The sequence below is a fragment of the Platalea leucorodia genome (assembly GCF_965183815.1).
Source record: "Platalea leucorodia genome assembly, chromosome: W".
NCBI lineage: Eukaryota > Metazoa > Chordata > Aves > Pelecaniformes > Threskiornithidae > Platalea > Platalea leucorodia.
The window spans coordinates 2,049,118-2,065,082 of record NC_138859.1 but is presented as its reverse complement, the minus strand read 5'-3'; the positions used below and the strand labels follow the sequence as shown (position 1 = coordinate 2,065,082).

Here is a 15,965-nt window from a genome sequence, read left to right as displayed (position 1 = left end):
GTGTCCTGTCATATTTAGTGGCATCGGTGTGTAACAGTGATTACCAGCCAGGATAAACCCACTTAATCTAGCCTTAGCAATGGTCAAGACCATGTGTGTCAGAGAAGGGCACAAGAAACATTGCAGAGATTGGTGATGTGATTAGTTACGCGATGCCCTGAGAATTATATGTATCTATTCCTATTTAAGCAACTTGCTAATCAGTGGGCCTCCGTGATTCCTTGGGGTAGTGGGTTCCATACACTAAAAGGCAGCTATCAGCTCCAAAAGGCACATCTTTTAATATGTGCTATTAGCAGCAACTGCCCCTGTTGTTGATATACACATAGAATTATTTGGAGAAACTTTTACAGTGTTTTCGTTAAGTTCCTCCTGTTCCCAGCTGCAAAATATTGACAGGCTGCAAAAAGTATTTAAAGGCAGCCTGATTTATTTACTTTTTGAAAATGTGATGTTACAATCAGTCCCTCTAAGGGAACTGCAGTCACTGAAGCCAAAATAGCATTTGACGCCAGCTGGCTCCTTGGTGGAAGCTCCAGCATTGGTGCTAAAGGCTGAGAAGATTATGGGCACTCTGAATTTTCACCTGTTCATGTAGAAAGGAGTTTTGCAAGGCTGGCTGGAGGTGCGTTGGTGAGCTGTGGAACAGGGAGCTTGCACTACCACCACTTTACCATAGCAGGCGTTGGGATAAATGGAACATTTAACTCTTCTCATCTGTCCATCTAGCACCTAGGCAGAAATTCAGTGGAAGTTTGGATGGAAAATCTATTGAGCTCAATGGGAATCTCTCAAGGGCTGTTTTCTGAAAAGGTATAAAACAGATTTCACACACATGGCCACTGCTGATGTGCCACAAGACCACACCAGATTGTAAAAGAAGTGCATATTTTGATTCTCTGTAAATTCCTGGCAGTGTGTTCTTCTAAAAACATTTGCATCACAAGGATTGAATACATTGCACCAAAACTGCAAGAATGGAGGGAACGTGGTGATCCCACCCTGGTGACATAATCATTTTAAGTTGCTGTCAAAACTGAGTGATACTGTCAGTGGTGACACACGTGTGGGTCACACCTCGGTGGAGTTACGCCAGGCTTTTGGGAGCAAAACAGCAGTTCATCTCATAAGCTGGCATTTCCAAAACTGCCTTCTCTCTTTTTTTTTTTTTTTTTTTTTTTTTTTTTTTTTTTTTTTTTTTTTTTTCTGGAAGCCTCTTTCTTCCTCTTCACCCTGTTTCCCCATGCTGCAGTCAAGTTCCACATGCCTTGCTCTCAGCTCATGTCCAGGGGGATAGTGCTTGGGTGGCAGTTTTACAGAAACTGAATAAATACAAAACAAATCTCTCCAAGGGATAAGCAGTCCAAAATAAGTGTGTCAAGTCCAGTTATGCTTTTCTGAGACGGCTTCAGTGCTAGGGAAAGTATTATATTGCTGCTACTCACTGATATGTCAATCAGCCAGATGGTAATTAATGACTGCTAGTGTCAAGTGTAAAAGTAACTCAAGACATAGCATGACCTGTCTTAAAGGATAAAATTTCACTCAAGCGTAAGATTCTGTCCAGGAATGATCAGCACTCAACTCTGCTTTAAAGTAGAGGGGCACCTTAGGTTGGATTCAGTCGTTCTGTAAATACAGTGAAGACGGAGAGAAGTACGATATTGCCTAGCAATTGCAGTATGAGAGAAAAGATGTGTGAACTGGAGAAGAAAGAGAAGGAAGGGAGCCTACAGCAGTCCGATATCACCTCCTTTTGCTATCACTGTGAATATCTGTTGAAATTTCTCAAGACAAGGCAGGAGTGCTGTTTTCTTTTAGCTTGAAAGAAGACTGGCAGAAGAATCGGAATGGCAGAATGTGGTCTGTAAAGTGAAATGTTACCCCTTGGAAGCCTGAAGCAGAACTGGCATTTGCTTCAACATGATTCTTGGGGTCTCAATAGGCAGAAAACAATTCAATGAGCACGATCATTATGGCTCAGGTACTCTAATGAGCCCAGAATTCCCTTCCTGATCCAGCTCTGGGTTCCTAAGCTATACAGGACCAGTTTTAAAAGCTTAGTAGCAACACGGAGTCGGTGGGACTAGGCAACTGCTTGGGGATGGGAGAAGGTTTCTAGCCTTGCCTTTGTGTACAGAGGTGTTCCTAGGAAATCTGGTTGTCTGAAGCTGTAACCGAACAACAACTGGTGAAGAAGGTAACATCTCATGGGCACATTACAGAAATGTTGCTCCTTTCAAGTCAGCTTTAAGACCTATTCTAAATGCAGTGTGGTATTTCCTGAGTACGCACACACACATGCACACCTCTATAGTTTCCCCGCCTTTCAAGTTCCTGCAGTGTAACTCAGCAAAGAAAGTACAGAATGAGGGTGACATGCAAATCCTATTAATTCATCCAAGTATGGAAATGCAATCCTTTTGATGTCAAAAAGTACAGCAATGATATGTTAAAGAGCTCAGCACGCTTCTGTTAAATATGTAAAGTGCAGATTCCCCCGAAGCTGTATCACTCCTGGATAACCCTGGACTATAGCTCCTTACTTTAAAAGACTGAGAATTATTCTAACAGCATTATACCCATTTGCCCGACAATATGGTCAGATGTTCTTAAGCGGATTTGAGTTCAGCGTGGATTTAGTAACACCATTCCTTCTCTGCAGCTTGTTTAGTTTCTTTACTCAGGCAAATGCAGGTGACAGATTCCACAAAGTGGCTCTATGTAGGAAATGAGCTTTTGGAGAAAGGGTGGAGAATAAGTTACTTGATGCACTGCAGGCAGAGGAAACACTTTTAGATTTTTTTTTTTAAAAAGAAAAAAAAGAAAAAGCGAGACTCTAGACCTTTTTTTGCCTTAGATCTGAATTTGAACCATGGTAACTTTTTTCCCCAAGAAACACTGACGGGTAAGGATACAGAGTGAGGTTTTCAAAACTGTGGCAACTACAAGGACAGAGAGTTTCCTGCTGCACCTGGACCCTGTAGGGCCGGGCAGGGCAGTTGCACTCAGCCTCACCTTGCACAGTGTGCTCCTGCTCAGGTGACATCAGAGCTGCTGCCCAGTGTTCTTACACGCACACATGTGCGCGCGCACACACACACGTCCCCACGCTACTCCATTTGTGCCTTTGGAAATCTCCCATTCAGACACAGCTTAGTGCATTCTTTTATAAGAGCAGAGGTGGGATCTTCTGACTGCTCTTTGAAGCTGGAATGGGCTAAGCAGGTGGTGATCCGTAAATATTGTCAGAAAACTTTAAACATAATTAAGGACTACTTTAAGTATACAGAAAACTCCAAAGTGTCTGTCTGATCGCTTTCTCTAGGTTTTCACTGGAAAACTTGGTTTTCCTTTCCGAGGCATACTCTTTTGTCTTTGGCTTTTCATTGTCTCTTTCTTTCCAGACGTACTACAACCAGCACCTCTTGGCTCTGCTGCAGACTTTGGTGACAAGTGGGACAAGCCCAGCATTGGGGGAACAGCTGTTGGAAGAGGGCGGCAGACCGCACAGAAGTCCTGACAGCACGATCCACGATGCCTCCCAAGTCAGATGCACGCTAGCACTCCTGCCACTGTCCAAGAGGTTGCTAACAGGTGTCACGGCGAGTTACATACTGAGTGGTGCTTCGTGGGCTAGGCTTTCATCCGTGCTGCTAGTGCTTTTGGATTGTCATTACCTGAAGTTTAGTTTCATTCAGTTGAATCTCGCCATGTAGCTTGAGCCATATTTTGAAGAGGCAAAGACATCAGATAGCCTTATTTTATCCTAGATTCTAAGCTTATGGGGGACCAGTCATTTTCTTTCCTTTCTTTCTTGTTAAATATTATGGTACTAAAAGTAGTGAATAGTGATGATAGTTGGCTAAATAAGTGGTTTAGTATTGGGCTGAATTGTCCACTTTGGTTCCTTTGGGATAAGAGTGGTTTTGCTTCTTTTATAGCAGGAGGACTCCTTTGGAGACATTTACTGCAGAGCTTTAGACTTGTTGGGGATACTCTGCTTTGGGCTCTACCACCTGATGGAAGAGCCCAATCCATACAAGAACAGGCAAGTGTACTTCATCGCAAATTGTACCATAAGCCAAAAGATAGTAGTCATGACTTTGAAGTTAGGTATCTTATAGGCAACCTGAACTCCTTTTTTTTTTTTTCTTATCTTGGATTTAAACATTCTTGTAGGTAGCTAAGGCCATTTGAAGCAAACTGGTGTGTGGTCTGAACATGGTGCTTACTGGCGCTTGTATGAGATTCCCTTATGTTCACTTAAGATGTGATTTATCTTTACGAGTGAGCCTTCTGCATTAGAGAGCTGCTGGAGCATGAAGTTAGTAATGCTGCTGAGGGCAGGGATTTCAGAGAGTTTGCAGGCAGGGAGAACCTTCTCATCTAACCTGTTCTGCTTGCTGATTCTTTCAATTTCAAGATTTCAGTGATTGCTTGAGTTTCAGATCTCCTAGAGAAACATTTAGTCTTGATTTAAAGATTTTGAGCAATCAAAAAATTTATCACATCTTTCAGCAGCTGTTCCAGAGACTAATTAGCTTCATTTAAAATATATGTATCCCATTCCTAGGTAAAATTAAACCCTCTGTATATTGTCTCATCATTCCAAAGAATTCTGCACATGTAATCAGTCATTACAAAAAAACCCTACAGCTTTCTTACTGTCCCAGGCACTCAGTTCAAAGGCCTCACAAAGCAGCCTGAATCTCATGTGCTACTGCTATTTTTAGGTTTGTGATTGCTCGGCCTGCCCGAGATCTGAAGATGCTGTCTACAGATCTGCTGTTCTGTGTTGTTCCATTCAACAGTACAACAATTGATGACCTGTGATGTGGGATGGAAATTTTCTTACCAAGCAAGAAAACAGGTACTACAGACACCTTCATGCCAGAGTTATGAGAGATTGTGAAATGCCCTGCAAATAAAAAATTGTACAAGTTATTAAGACCCCCATGATAAATTGTCTGTGTTCTTATTTCTTAGAAGTGGTAGTTTGAATTTGGCTAAACATTAACATGAGGTTACTGAAAACAGTATTGTTAAGCTTTAACAACAAACATATCAGAGAGTGAAATGATCTCTCTGCAAGGACAAGGGCAAAAACTTGAGTTTCTGCAGAGCACTGCACAGAACAGACCCAACTATATGCAAACACGATGACTCCATTGAGTTTAGAGATTCTCTGCTGAACTTCTCAAAGTTCAAAGACTCCAGCACACTAAAATTCGTTTTTCTTGCAGCCAGAACTGAAGGTGCTGGATTGATACACATGAAAAGAAACAAAAAAAGCAAGCAAAAAATCCCCATGAACTTGCACTGTAAATCAGGTCCTGCCTGTATGTTATAAAGTCAGTTGAGGGAAGGAGGAGAGTGTTGTTGTTTGTTTTTTTTTTCCTCTCTCTCTCTTTCTTTCCCCTAACACTAATTAGGTTTGAAAGACTGCAGCTTGAGTCCAGATACCACATGCTGAGAAGAAAGGAACCCAAACAGCTGACGCAGAGTTCAGACTAAACTAACTGCAAGCTCCCCAGGGACATCACAAGGTAAACCTGATAGTCTCTGTCATTTACAATCATTATCAGGCAGCTGACTCTCTGTAATTTTACTAGGGAGCCAATTAACAGATCCCTGAAGCTCAAGAATGAGGTCTTGGTCCTTTTTCTATTTTAGACAGGAAAAGGAGGAAAGTAAGTCTTTGTTTCAAATAGAGGCTCCAAAGCTTTTCTACCCAGAGGAGTGGTCAGATCTGGGCTTGCACTTTTCCTCTTGAGGAATAAGATAAAGCACTGAGCATAAGAGTCAAGCAACTGGCTTTCGTACCCAGCTCTGCAACTAGCTGGCTGTGTAAGCTTGGGTGAGTTATTTAACTGTATCCTAGCGCTGCTTGCTGCACACAGGAAATATAATAACATACTTGTTAATTTAGATAATGAGAGGTTTGGAGAAAGGACTGTCTCTTGTGGTTTGTTTACCCTAACATAAATAGGTACTGATTTAGGATGGGACATTTAGGAACTCCACTCAAACAACATGAGTAAGAAGCAAGAGAAAAGCTTGGACCAAAACTCCAGATGGATACATATCTGCGCTTGGGGAAATTTGGAGTTTGGATTCAGGTCTGAGCCTTAATGTGTTGGACTGATCTCTCCTGGAACAAACTAATCATACATTTTCAATTCAGGACAGATTGCAAGTAGGAATCAGTGAACCGTGCTTAGAGCAAACAAAATACATAGGAAGCATGCTTTCCCTTTGCCAGCCCTTTGCAGACCTGAACTTGGGCCAAGGCAGTCAGCTGATCTCTTGGTAGGAGTTTTTTGGCCTAAAATCACCCACTGTATATACAAACTTAGATAAGAATTTGTGCACTGGATTCTGTTTACCCTTTGGCAGAACAAGGCTTCGATAATAGTGTCTCAGTCCATTCCCTAGCATGCATTATTTTAAACACACGAGACAGTTAAGAGGTGGAAGGAAGAGCCGGGGCAGGCTTTGCAGTCTTTTGCAGACTACAAAGGATGCCTCATACTAAGATTCTGCAAGCTTTCTATATTGTCGTCATCTGAACCTTTCTTTATTTTCAGCTGTAGTTCAGGCTAAGCAGGGCACAGAGGAGGTAACATCCTTTTTCTTCCTTATTGTTCTGTTGCTTTTAAATAACTACATCTGCCTGGACCTCTGTGCTCTGATGTTAAGCAGGCCTTGTGCAATGTTAAGGCATTTTTCTTAAGAAAACTGCAAGAAACACCAAAACCTGTTTACTCATAGCTTCCCTGAGTGGGTGAGAAACTCGGACTATCTTGCCAGCACACTCTTCTATCTGAAATCATCTCCTTTTCCTAGAAAATGGAGGCAAATGTTGAAAGCGCTCCTTCATGATTGAGATCCAGGACGTATTAGTTCCAGTTTTAAGGCACCAAACATTGGATATACTACTGTGTTACTCCGGAGCTATGCTACTTGGTGTAAAACTGTTGCAACCCCTGGTGTGAGTATGTGTCCTTTTTCCATTAGAAAGAGAGGTTTGCAGCAAGTGCATTTTTTTAAAACATTCCTTCTCTCCAAGGTGTCTTAGGTGCAGGACTGCCAGCGATGGCACATGCCATGCTCCCCCATCCTGCATTCACAGTATCTCTGTGATGGGGGAATATGCCCCTCTCCAGTCGTACAGCCTTTCCAGTACAGCGTATTTCCAGTTGCTTAACCTGCAACTGCTAGAGCATGTAATTTACTGGGGTAAGGTAGAGTGGGGAGAGATGACAAGATGGAGAAGGGGCTTCTTTCACTTTGCTTATTCCACCTTTTTGTTCAGCTGCCATATCTGAGCAAGCAGTTCTGCTTCTCATGAAAGAAGGAAGAGGGAGAGAAATCCTAAGAAAGGTAAAAGCATTAATAGGTCAAGGCCTCCTTTGCATAATTCTATTATCACCAGGAAGATTCTGCAATAATCATGTTAGGCATGTGCTCTGGAGCATCAAAGTGACTTGTCTTACCTTACTTTTTGATGTTAGACAGGTTTAAATGCTTTGTACAGATGAGGCACCTCAGACAGCTGATCAAGAAAGCCTGTGCTGTTCAAGCAAAGCAGAGGCCTGTTTTGCTTTTTTTTAATGTCAACAATGCCACATTCTTCCAGCAAGGAATAATCTCTGTTGTCACAAACTGTGAAAAGCAAAGGTGTAGGAGAGAATCTGTGTGGGGGTGCATGCAAACATGCTTTCTTGAAGCTACCACCTTTGAATCTTCAGCAACAGTATCTTCTTGTGTATTGCTTGGGTTATATGTTCATACACCTATTGTAATTCAGCTCCTGCAATGAAAGCCACAAGCTGTTACAGCATCTCTGCGCTGTAGTTTGCTAATCTGCACCCATTCTAAGCTGTAAAGGTCACCTTAGTGTGTGGGTGGCAATTAATATTAGTAGGTTTTACTTTTTAGCAGTGTTACCAGAGTCTCTGATTGAGTTCTGAAACTTTTTGTGTCAGATACAATCAGAAGTAGTCCCTGACCCTAGTGAGCTTAGGTGGTGTATATATAAAAAAGAGTTATAAGGGAAGCAGAGGAGTTGTAGCTTGCTCAAAAGCTTACATCAGATTGGTGGAAAAGATAAAAACAGAACCCAGACCTCCTGATTTCTAGGCTAGCAGCTTTCCCACTAGGCCATTTTGCATTTCTGCTCTCAGATCTCAGGTCCTGCTGACATGATCATTCCCTTGCCAGGCTGCCTAAGGATTTAACAGTCTCTTCCAAAGGTGTCTCAAATAGTCTTCATGGAGCGCTACCTGATGAATTATTTTTCCATTTGTTGTAAGATGGTCAGCGTTTTTACAGAAGCAGACAAGTATCATGCTGTCAAACAGGAAAGTTACTTGAGATTATCCAGTAGGTCAGCTGTCTTGCAGTTGTGTGTCTTGTCTGTCTCGTCAGCTGGGCCACACCGTTTCAGGCTGGTACGTGACGAATGGAGCCAGAAACCTCTCCAAAGATGGAAGCGGGGATATGTAGATTCTGCAGAGACTGAAACATGCTAAAGCATTTATCCTAACACGTGCATCCACCTGGATCTGAACACGGATAAGGACATACACACCGAGACAAACACAGGCCTCTACAAAGAGCGCTTGCCCATAAGGAGATGAATATATACATCCAGGCCAGGGCTGTTTTCTCCCTCCTCCTCCTTCCTGTAGTCAGATACAATCCAGCAGAATGAGTAGTGAAGGATGTCACCGCTGCGAGCTGGGCTGGGTTTTGCAGTACAGCATGCTGCAGGTGGCGACTGACACATAGTCAATGAGATCTGAGGAGAATCCAGACTCTATAAATGTTAGATGAGGCAGGCTGGGCATTGACAAAAACAAGAGGTGGCTGCAAACACCAAGTGGCATTATTCTCTGAGCAGGGATGGTGAGAGGCCTAGGAACTTCCCATGGAGATTAACTACTTCACAGCAGGATGAGGAGCTGTCTCCTGATGCGAAGGGACATCCTCTTGTCCTGAGAACACTTGGCTTTTGAGAGCGTACACACAGTTTCCGGTGAAGCACGTATCTTGTCTGAAAGATGATTTTACTCTGCTGAGATAAACTCCGAACACCTAATGGTTTAAATTAATGCCAGAACAGAAGGAGGTCTCTCTTAGTCATTAATTGGCAGTGGGTTCTCTAGCCTCTTCCTGCTGAAGGAAGAGCTCTTTGCTGCTTTCCCATCCATCTACTTCAGCTTACTCTCTTGACCTGCCACCAATGTACCATAAAGCCTTGGTCTTATTCCCCACTGTCTCTCTAGTGGCCAGTTATAAAGGGACTAGAGCTGTTTAACTGCTGATTGCTTCGCTGTTTGCAGCAGGAGGCCATGCAGAGTGAATTAGGTGAGCTAACTGTATTAAGCAATCTGGAAGTGCATCATTAATGCTTCTGACACTTTTTCTGTAGTACACATGTGCCAACTAATAAGCGTTAGTGACTGAAGTTTCTCTATTGCTCAGAAAACAGATGTAGCTAGAGCAGTGAAGGTATAGACGCAGCCCGCTGGGCGCTCTCTCTCCACAAGCTGAGATGCTTTTCCAAACTCCTCTATCCCCCATATGGGTGGGAGTTGCATGGGGGTAACGATTAGAGTTGGCTGATGTTTCTAACTTCGGCTAAAGCTTTAATGGAGAACTTGGGGTTTTGGGGGTTGGCTTTTTTCTTTTTGTGACACGACGGGATTTTTGTTTCCAGCCAGAAGGAGGAGCCAGATCAGTCACTGTGACTTGGAATGTGGTTGTCTTGTAAGGTTTTCTGCTAAAAAAAAAAAAAGCAACCCCACTGAGATTCGTTCTTTCTCCTTTGGGGCAAGGGGAAAGGAATATTAGTTTTTTGTGAAAGAGAAATGCATTTTTTTAAGTCTGTCTTTTTTTTTACAGAAGGTTTCCAGGGTTGAGGTTAAAGGTTTAGTTCTGTTTTCCTCTCATTTTCATTCTTGAATAAGCCCATACCTTAAAGAAAGCTTTAAAGAAAAGAAGTACTGCTATGACTTGCTATCGTGACTGTAAAATATAATCTGAGTAACAGGCATTTCTTTCTCCCTTTCTCTCATCTTAGTCCTGTTAAATACTCTGCCAGCAATGGAGAAGCAAATGTACCCAGTTCCTTCACTTTTCTATGAGAGCAAGGACTGGTGCTTGCCAGCAATGAGCCTTTTGTTTCCACCAGTGTGACTGGCCTTATGTACTTGCTTATCCAGGCAACTACCAAAAAGAAGCAGAAGTCCTAAATGCCAGACTAATGCATCAATCATAATTCCTGAGCTGCCAGCAGTCATGTAACTGCTTAAAGACCTCAACAGCCCTCTGGCACTTAAAGAAAAAAATCATCTAATTAATCACAGGTGAAACAGCTTGGACCTGCTCCAAAAGCCCCTGAATTTACTGCCAAGCTTTGATGCTAATTTTCCTTCTAAGTAACCCCCTAAAGAAATTTACGATTAGGTAATTAAAGTGATGAATAAAGAGATACTTAGAAGAAGGAGGGAGAAGAAAAAGGGGGGAAAAAATCAACCTTGAGTCAAAAGCCTTAAATCTCCTCCCTTCCTCAAAGAGAAATGTTAGTCATTTTTGCACATGCATTGTCTCTGAAAATTGGGTTGGATTCCCACAGGAGACTTGAGAAATATTCCTTAAATTAATGTTTGCATAACCAAATAAAAGAGAAAAGAGGGAACTCCGAAACAGATTGTAATGTCAAGGTGGTTGAGGGGGGGAAAAAAGGACTTGTGGCTTCTCTCTGCGAATCACGTACTGTGCAACTTTTGTCAGAAACTGCCTCATGCCTTTTCCCCCTAGGTACCCAAGGTCCGTTTTTTTAAAAGGTAATTAGATACCTAGGAATGCCATCTAATTAAAAAATGTAGTGATACCTAATTAAGAACTTCGGAGCATCTGAACAACTTTTAAAAGTCTGACCATAAGTTCTTAATAGGTCACAAGTCTTGCATAGTACTTTTCAGTGTCCTCTCACATTCTTTCTCTCCTTTTTTTCAGAGGAGATGGAACTAAGTAGCCTTTGATTTGCGTTTTTTCTTCAGGCACATGTACCACACCAAACTCGGTGTAAGGAGCGTGAGTTTAAATGTAGGAACACGTGCTGCAAAATTTTGATGGTGCCTAGATTGTTTCCACAGAAAATGCAGATGTAGCCCCAAAATAGAGAAAAAAATTAGGATCTAGTTTCAGTTCCAGGATGCTTTTTTTTATTAAAAAAAAAAAAAAGAAACAATCCACAAGCACGTCACTTTCCAGGGATTTGCTACCGTCTTTTTGGCGCAGTCTTGGCTAATTCTTTTCTTGTGGCTAAAAGTGAGTCTTGGAATCCAGGAAACTTCCTTACTGGCCCATAAAATGAGAAGTTATGGGGGGAGGTTGTAAGGTTCGTTTGTGGTGGTGGGAATATTTTCCCTCCAGGACTACATCTCACTTTGCTTTCTACATTTTGATCCCAGGCCTTGAAGTGGCAGCAAGCTGCCATGCGCTCACCTTTGCTCTGTTCTGGGAGTGTGCCCAAGACTCTGCTTCACACTACATGATACACCTGACCTTTCTCTGTTAATAAATGCTTGCTGACCCCATCACATGGCCCCCTTCTGCTCTGCCTGGCACTGAGGGAAGAGTTGCTGAATGATTTTTGAGGGGACCGGAGAGGATAAAAAATGAGAAAATGGCAGATTAGATCTGAGGTGACAGAGATGAGAAATAAAAGCCATTAGAGCCCATTTGCAATGTGCCCTCATTGAGTCAAGTTTCAAGGTGTTTTTCCAGATTATTAATAGCCTGACAGCAGTTTTTGTACAGGAATCTGATACGGGAAATAACACTCATGTATACATACTGCAGTGTAGAAGGGAAAGTAGAGTCCTCTCATTTATTTACTTGAAGAGATTTGAAATACAGCAAACCAGCCAGCTGGGTTACAGACAAAATAAACATTCTCCATTATAATCGTGGCATCTTCAGACACACATCTCTATAATAATGCAGTGGTATGAAAGGAGCTCTCATACACCTCTGCAACCAGCCTTTGCTGTCTCCACAGTCCGGGCTGTGTTCAGAGTGGCTCTGCTGAAGCCATAGCTTGCTTTGGTGTGGAGCGCATTGCTCAAAGTCATTTCAGTCCTTGGTTAGCATCTCTGAACCTGGGTCCTGTGGGACATTTTTGACACTTAAAATCTCCCAGGAATCTAATTTAGTCTATGTGGCAGACTTCTTTTAAAACTCGGTCAAGCACCAATCCTAGGCAGATCTTTCCTGTCTCATCCCCCACTTATCTGAATTATCTCGATCTTCTCAGTGTGATACCCAGTGAAATGAAAGCTAGAAAGAGAGGAAGGGAAGAACAAGAATAGTTGGGTGTGTGGGAAAGAAAGGTTAAAAAATTCCCAAAGTTATACTTTGTAGTTGCATGCTTGTAAAAAAGAAATACCAGGTGGGTAGTGCTTTGAACTTCACAAGGCTTTGTGGGACTGAGTTGTCAAATATGAGTAATTGTAGCTTTCTTCATAAACAAGGGGTGGCACAGAAAATTTGACTGATGCAGTTCATAATGCCTACAGGCCAAACAGACATTCAGCCGAAAGAGAGCAGCTCTTCAAACATCATTAGATGGTGATGTCTGCTTGTCTGCGTCTGTTGCTTTCTATTAAACTTTAGTTTTTACTTCCTCATCTCATGTTGCAACCTAACTCTGCTTGTGAGTATTACTGGGCAGAAGTAATCAAGTCTTGATCTATATTGTAGAACACATTGTAGAGGTAGCCAAGCTAATTACCAGTTAAACTGGACAACAGACACTAATTTTACCCATTTTTTTTCTGCTCCTTTCTGAACAGCCTCTAGCATGCAGCATTGCCTGGGAGGATGTGCTACCATGCAAACAAGCAACACTCCCTACAGATAAAGAATTTCCTAGTGGTGGTTGCATAGCCTTACCCAAAACAAAAGGAGCCAGCCCCTTCCCTTATTTTCATGGTCTCACAATTTATAATTTAACTGTAATTGTAGTTTGCATGCTGGCAGTCTTAGTCGATTCTGGGTGCCTCTGCCTAGCAGAAGACAGAAATGAACTTAAAACACTCGGTTGCTTTCTAATGAAGCGATATCCCTGCCAGGAGGTCTTTTCCAGGAGACAGATGAGACAGCCTGAAAATCCCCTTCTGCATTAGGGTCAATTACCTCTCAGTGGATCCACGTCACCTAAGATGCAATTGAGCATGTGCGATTCCTGCTTAATTTGGTAAACCTTGTGGATGCACAAGTATTTCCAAATTATATATCATTGTGGAAGAAAGCAATGCCCTGAGAAAGAGGCAAGGCTGAGGACAACAGTCTCCCACCAGGTCTTGCTTTCACACCCTTACAAGTGCCGTATAACTTGTCGGAAGTGTTGAGAAGCGTTTGTAATTCCTTGTTCAGTACTTCTTGACTTCTTGGACTTGACGCGTACGCTGCGAGTTGCTTTGGGAGCCAACAGGTTCTACAGCATCTTACCTTCTCGATCCAAATACTGGTGTGAAGTAATTCAGATTCCCTACAACCGCACTTTCAGTTTCCAGTAGCGCTAACTCAGCACTTTACGTTTTCCAGTGAGGTGAGTTAGGGATCAAGCCCTTTGCTCTGTAGGTTTCCATTTGAATAAGCTTTTAAGACCTGGGATTTTGTCTCTGCAGAGAACTGACGCCACGTTGAATCAGTCTGAGGAGTTTTCTGTTAGGGGCTTAACCAATGTTCTCCTTATCTTTGCATTTTGTATGGTGTCTTATGCCATTGGCCTCCCCTTTCTTGTCCTCGATGCTGCTGCTTATAAATTCAACTTGTCTGAGTTGTCACAGGACACCCAGCATTGCTGCATCTGACCAGCTCGTACTGCTGACCATAAGCTGCTACCTACAACATAAAGAATTTGAGTTTCTCATGATTTAATTAAAAGACATCCTTCACCTTTTACTACAACTAGTTGTTTCTATTTTCAAATAAAAATACAATTTTCCCTCTGTGAAAAAGAATCCTTTCCTTTTAAAAATTATAAAAAGTGACTTTTTCAAATTTTAATTTTTTATGCAATTTTTCAGTAATGTTTTCCATTGGCAGTATTCTCCAAACTGTAATTTCTTAATCAGCTTAAGACTGAGAAGGTAAATGATATTTCAGCCCTGCAAGACAAAACACAATGCCAACTCCAGTGTTGAGATCTCTAGCTTGTAAACGACTATCCTTCCGGATGAAAGGTGCCCATATAACAATAAGGCATTATTACACTTCCTTTATTACTTTGTGCACGCATAATTTACTGACTGCTAAAAAACCCCTGGTGGAATGCCTCTTTGATGTCATCTGTCTTGCCTAAGTAGTGGTTGCTGCTTGCTTCTTTCCTACCCAACTAGTTGCGATGCTGCCTATGGCAATTTCAGTGGCTAAATTCCTTCCTCCAGTAAAATCTTAACTAGTTGAACTAAATCTTCAAACAGGTCCACGTCTCCCTCAATAAATATCAAAAGGGAAATCCAACTTAATATAGACAGAGAATAGCAAAATGGTGCTATTTATATGGTTCAATTTCCCTTCAGTTAAACCACTAATGGCACATAGAACTCTCATAATTAAAAGCCGCATCTGATGGAACAAAGTCATCTGTGAAAGCAAAGAAAGGGGAAGATGAAAGCGCCACCAGTACAAAACAACAGTCCAGCTATAGGTCTGTACATGTCTTTTCCCTGTTCTGAGAAACAGCCAGAGCCTGAAACCTCTTTTGACGAGTAGCTCCTCTGATGACAGATGCTCCCCGCAGCCTCCACAGGCTGCAAACAGATGCATTGTTCTTGCTGTCAGCTCCCCATTGAAAGGTGATTCTGGTAAGCAGCAATTGGCCTGATTTGTTAGCATTAGTCAGCGAGTGCACGGATCAGATTTGCTACCAAGGAAAAGGAAAAGCAGGTCTGAGACTGAAAAATCAGTACTCATAATGAAGAGCTTGTCAGGGTGTAAGTCTTGCTCTTTGGGATGTGAGGGACACGTTGCTAGTCTTGACTTCAACTCCTTCACACTTTAGAACAGGACTCTTTTTTCTGTCAGAGTGCTCTGGATAAACTGATCCCTCTTCAGGATCGTCACCCAGACAGCCTGCAGACTTCATTGCTGTGGCAAGACTTGGTGACTCTAGCAAAACTCTGATGTGGAGAGGGAATGAATTACTGCAAAAAATTGACCCTTGAGCCAGAGTAGGACTACTGATCAGAATAGGGCGATGGATGAGGAGGGAGAGGCTCTAGACCAGAATATTCGTCATTTAGAAAGGAGACAGAAAAGCAGATGTCACAATGATGATGTTCCTGTTTCAGAAGGATTTCACAGTACTGAATGGCCAAACAACAAAGCGCCAGTGAAAATTCAATGCTAGTAAAGGCACATGGTTTAAAAAAAAATCCCCAAAATATTTGCTCAAAAATGTCTCTTAATTCATTAATACGCTGAAGGAGAGAGATGTCAGTGCTACGTGGATAGTTCTGTGATAGCATCAGCTCTGTGAGAAACTTCTAGAGAAGAAATAGAGAGCATATTGCTCTTTATATCCATAGCGTATCTGTGTCTCAAATACTGCATACATTTCTGGTCACTCCCATGAAACTCTTTCCCTGCTCCATTAGACGTACCATAGAGTAGCTTTGATTATTGTGCTGTCTCTTCAACTGTAGCTGGAACAAGAAAATGGAGAGCCTGCCTACTGCTTCTTAAACAGCAGTGGGCAGTAGGGAACAAATGCCTATCATTTTCCACCCAAGTTATCCTGCCAACTTCAGTACATCTGACTGAGGTCAGTTTGATACAGTAATGTTTGGCTCATGTGCTTGATTCGAACTTTTGCTTGGAAAATTCTAAATAACTAGGTAAATAACTTTATGACTCCTCTTCTCCCCAGCTAAAGAAATGAT

General features: G+C 42.1%; 1 pseudogene across 1 annotated transcript in view; it reads left to right on the top strand.

Annotated features, from left to right (window-relative positions):
- The window catches only part of LOC309601703 (potassium channel subfamily U member 1-like), a 50,506-nt pseudogene extending 45,670 nt beyond the window's left edge, over positions 1 to 4,836 (top strand). Inside the window, exons 16-18 of the transcript in view lie at positions 3,408 to 3,605; positions 3,948 to 4,057; positions 4,737 to 4,836. The product of the transcript in view is annotated as a potassium channel subfamily U member 1-like (transcript). The remainder of the gene's footprint in view (positions 1 to 3,407; positions 3,606 to 3,947; positions 4,058 to 4,736) is intronic.
- The last annotated feature ends 11,129 nt before the right edge of the window (positions 4,837 to 15,965 follow it).